This window comes from Lygodium microphyllum, chromosome 26, assembly GCF_053477565.2.
Source record: "Lygodium microphyllum isolate KBCC chromosome 26, Lygodium_microphyllum_v1.1.10, whole genome shotgun sequence".
Taxonomy (NCBI): Eukaryota; Viridiplantae; Streptophyta; class Polypodiopsida; order Schizaeales; family Lygodiaceae; genus Lygodium; species Lygodium microphyllum.
The window spans coordinates 123,176,868-123,181,908 of record NC_141160.1 but is presented as its reverse complement, the minus strand read 5'-3'; the positions used below and the strand labels follow the sequence as shown (position 1 = coordinate 123,181,908).

The 5,041-nt window shown below is 42.6% G+C and overlaps 1 non-coding gene across 1 annotated transcript; it reads right to left on the bottom strand.

Moving 5' to 3' along the window:
- Positions 1 to 220: 220 nt before the first annotated feature.
- Positions 221 to 421, bottom strand: LOC148013765 (U2 spliceosomal RNA). The gene has a single exon (XR_015688997.1). It is a non-coding gene; the product is annotated as a U2 spliceosomal RNA (small nuclear RNA).
- Between the last annotated feature and the right edge of the window lie 4,620 nt (positions 422 to 5,041).

The window sequence follows — 5,041 nt, the reverse complement described above, 5'->3', positions numbered from 1 at the left end:
GAGCAATGTGACAGCCCGCCTCTGCCATACGCTGCTGCTCCATGCTAGGCAGACGCTGTACACGAGCAATGTGGCGGCCCGCCTCTGCCATGAGCAATGTGGCGGCCCGCCTCTGCCATACGCTGCTACTCCATGAGCCTAGCTTGTTAACCCTTAGACGAGCAGTCCGCGTTCGCAGGCTCCACAGCGGCGGGGCTGCCTTTCCTTGAGACTTGTGGGGTGGGGGTGCGCCGAGCGCTCCGAGGCAGTGCAATACGGAGGCGACGCGCGCAGGCCGGCGGTCAGCAAGCTGCCGGGTGGGGCTGCCCCCGTGAAAGAAATTAGGTTAATATCGTAGTGGCCCGATGGGCCACGTATCAGATATTAAACTGATAAGAACAGATACTACACTTGATCTTAGCCAAAAGGCCGAGAAAGGTATGGGGTACCCTGGCGGTCCGACCCTTTGCTTTATACCCCCGGGGGCTTCCTCCTCCGGCTTGGCTTGCCAGCTTTTGCGTTTCCTTCCGCGTCCACCGCTCTCTCTCTGCCTACGGGACTGACAGGGGAGCAAAAGCACCCATTCACTGTATGTATACCACTAAATCTCCATCCCCCGGGCCCGGAGTTTTGTTTTTCCCTTTCCTAACAAAACAGAAAAACCAAGACACCCGCGCCGCCGTTCTCGCGGTCCCGAACGTGTCGGAGAGGATCCCCTAGAAAACCAAAACACACCCACGCCGCCGTGTCGGAGGGGATCCCCTAGACTTCTCGACGCTGCCGTGCGCAATTCCCCCATTTTAGCCACTCCACTGAGTTCCGTGCCGTGCCGATACGTACACGAGGTATATCTCCCCAGAGCGTTTGTAGACATGCCATATGCTTCCTTCGCGGCCATCTTCCGCACTACTTGCCCTTCTCCACATACCATGCTCTTTTGATCTCCATACAAGCATCCAACGTGGAACCCTACTTGCTTTTACCTTTCCAGCCTCTCCTGAGGTTCCCCTCAATCTTGGCGAAATGTTGTCGGACAGAGAACGCTTACCTGGGATGATCGAGGCGAAATGTATTCCGGCTGCATCTTTTTAATGGTGCAAGCAACATCCTTTGGTATAGATTTGTAGAGTGCCTATGCCCCTTGAGATGCAGTTGTGCCACATTGCACGGTCACTTTTAGGTCTACAAACCCCTCTCTCCGTTTCCATGAGCCTCTTTATTTGCGCGTGCGCACTTTATTTAACTGGTTAGTTATTTAAATAATCTTTGTGTGTGCGTGTGTACACACCCACACACTTTGGGACAACCAAGAGGGGGACGCCTATAAGTCCCTACAACCTGTGAAACCAACGAGTAAGTGAGATTCTCAGGCATGGGAGTAGCCAATACAGCATCTTTATCTAAGAGTATCCCCTTTCGGTTCTCCTAATTTTTGAAAATACAATGCCCAATGTTATAATACAAGCTAAAGTACATTTGGGGGCTCAGTTTCAGAATTGAGCATAAAGTGAGGGGAGTTTGAGATGCTAAAGAGACAACCGACTCCATCCCCTGAGGTATCATGACTTATTCACATATTACCTTGTTATAGGCTAACTATGGTTCTATACGATTCTCATTAAAATTCAGTGGCTTGGTAGATCACTGCTTTGTAGAAATAGTAGACCTACTGAGCCGGACATAAACATAATGTAATGTGCCCTCTTCTAGTAGCTAGCTGCTTGACCTAGGTCAGCTGCTTTTGATCGTGTTAACTTTAACTTGCGTTTACAGTTTGGTTAAACTACGATTGACATGCATCCATCCCTTTTCTTTGGGTTGAGAAGGCAGAGACCTAGGGCCAACACAAGCCTCTATACAACCATAGAGAGCTACAAGAGGATTGTGAGCCACTATGCAATGGGATGTGTAGACCAAACGTAGAGGACATGGCCAAAAATAGCCACCTAATGTGACCGAGGTGTTTCAATTCATTATTGCATTTGGGCTCCAATAGGGCGGCCACGTTGAACATGCTCCATAAGGGCTTCTTAAGTCATGCCGCACAAGCCTTCGGCGTGCACTTGACTTGTGAAAGAAATGTTGCATTAGGCCTTCTTGCAGGGATGCTAGTACTGCTTCGAAAAGGCTCTGGGTGCTTTCTTTGTTCGCTGATATTTACACAAAGGGGCGATTAAGAGGAAGACAATGAGAAAATTGTAATAGGCACAGTTTGGCAATGAGGCATTTCCACGTGTAATGAGGTTGAAGGTCAAAAGTCTAAAACTTTAGCCTTGAGCTATACTCAGTTGCATTGGCATGTACGTTGCAGAAACATGACAAGCCCTTCTAGCATTAATCATGATCGCATATAAACAATGCATGGTACATGTAAAGAGGATTAAGGCCAAGCAAGAGCAAAAGGAGTGGCCTTGGCTACATGCATTCACAAGGAGGATTAAGATCAAGCAAGAGCAGTTTAGCATGCATATTAAACATAATTGTTAGTCCACCAACACAAACTTTTCGAGCCTTAGGTACTGTGTCATCTTATCGAATAATGGGCAATATGATCATGTATATGGGGTCTCTTTGAGTCTCATATCGCTTTTCTTTCTTGATGGTAAATCAACCATCAGCACTTTGTCTTGTTCATATACGATGTGGTTAGCATGCGTTTGGTATATTGTTCTATTTGCAGTTATATGAGTATGTGAGAATGTACAAATGGGAGTTGGGATATGAGCTTCCCACTTGAAAATACCCATTAAGTTTGCTACACCAAAGCCAATGTAGTAAGGGCTACTAAATATAATTCTATTTCCCAACGATTTTAAAATTCGGAGGATGGCAAGCCATGACCTAGAAAAAGAGCCTCAAGAGTTTGTTAGAAGGCGACTATCAAAATTCAATATTAGCAAGTCTCATTCTAAAAGTGAGCCTCAAGAATACACGTATAGATGATGATCTTGGATGTCTAGTAAAGGAAAATCCTCAAGAGACAATGTTAAGATAAAAGTTTTTGGACCCTCAAAGTTAGTAATATCTTTTCAAAACGTTTTGATTGATACTATTGTCCTATACCGTAGGTTTATTTTATTTTGATGTTTCCTTGTAGCATGAAAATGTCACATAAGATTGAATCTTATACATTAACGTAAAGCCATTATACTATCACATCTCATCTTTTTTTGAGTCACACAAATTCATCAATATTCATATGTACAATAGTGCATGTGAGCCCCAAGGAATGTTTGTAGGCTAGCTAGCTTATCACAATTTAGTGATATCTTTCTCCTTATATTTCCATGCTAGAACTTCTTGGGGACATTCAAAACAAGTTTTAAGATCTTTCAACTTGGTGAAAGGCTCGAGATAGGGACTTACAGTTACAATCCCTTAAGCACAAGTTGTAAGCCTTTAGGATTGCGTAACTTCACTTGGAAACATTTCTTATTTGTATAAATATAGAAAACCCAGCTCACCACTTCATGCAAAGAATTGATCTCCTCAAGTTGCATGCCATGTGACTAGGAAGAATGGTACCTAAATCTCAAATTGCTACCAATTTCTAAATTGGTCTTTCAAGTCTTAAAGATGGTAGCGGCAATAAATGTTTTTCTTAAAGATCCTAAGCTATGGAAACATCAAATTGAAATATCACCCTGGAGCCTCAAACAAGAGACAAAGACACAAGGAAACCTTTAACATTGAGGCCCAAATATTCTAACCAAGATATGCCTTGACTTCAATATAATGCCCATCTAGCTCCTCATGAGAAGTCTGCAACACAAAAATAAGCTTTTATCAACATAACAGTTCCTCTTCAACAACTTCATCGGCAAGTCATTGTGCTTTGATTATTCCAGCTTAGTATCTGTTGTATGCTCTTGAGTGCACCAACCATTCCGAGAGCCAAGTTTACTATTTTTAGTTAGCTATTCAAATCCTTATGCTTCCATTTCAACCTTGTAAGATTGCAAGCCTAGTTGTATGGCATCCATTTATTTAAAGAGAAAAGTAAAAGACAAGGAAAATACGAGAGATAAAAAAACAAAAGAAATAATTAAAAAACATATGAACAACAAAAAAACTATGCACTCACGTGGTCAATACACTGCACCTAGGAGTCCTCAAGCTAGGTATGTTAGATGACTTATGTCAATCAGCTCCATCTCTAACCCCCTAGCCCTTTTTCCATTTTCCCTCACATTTACTTAGGGCCATCAAGGGCAAGACACACGTAAGAAGTCTTGACTCACCTTCGTTAGACTTGTCTTGCTAGGTTAGTTGCACTTTTTATCTATTCACTTCATTCATCCAATGTTCACACATCAACTTGATAGTGGGGCAAGAAAGGTACTTGTAATACAAAGGGACCATATGCAGTTGATCTAGCATTTTGTAAGAGCTACTTGGATTAGACTTGTAACTTTTGTCCATCCTACATTTTAGGTTTTCCCCATGATATTCTTCAACAACTCCCTTTTTCTTTAGTATCGGAAATTATTTCCATCTTCATTTGTTCAAGATCCCTTCATCAACCATCAATCAATGGGATAACCCATGGAATAGTCTTCGAACTAAGTACCAGCCTATTTAAGCATGCGTATTCACATAGTATTTGCACCATAATCTATACATGGTTTGGGTCGTCAATTGTGGGACAACACTTTAGCCAAACAACAATATATATCTTATGCTTGAAACAGAAGACCAACATTATCCCCTAGGAAGTGAATGCATGTAAGGTTTTTCTCTGCAAGTACAAAAGTTCGTGGAGAATCATGCACCATTAGTTCTACTTCAATATTCTCCCATCTTCTATATCTCCAATACATTCCCCATGACCATTCAAGCTCTATCCAACAACAAGGGACCAATAGCCAAGAGTACCAATATCAGTGTCACAACCCCTACAAGCTACATCACAAAAACAACAACATTGACCACTTTGTGCCCAAGTGCCAAAAGCAATTTCCATCTTCATCATCAAAGGCATCTACTACTCCTCCGTTAATATCTCTCCTTAGCAATGATGTAGGGCCTAAGAAGAGCAAAGCCATGTAGATAATGTTGATAA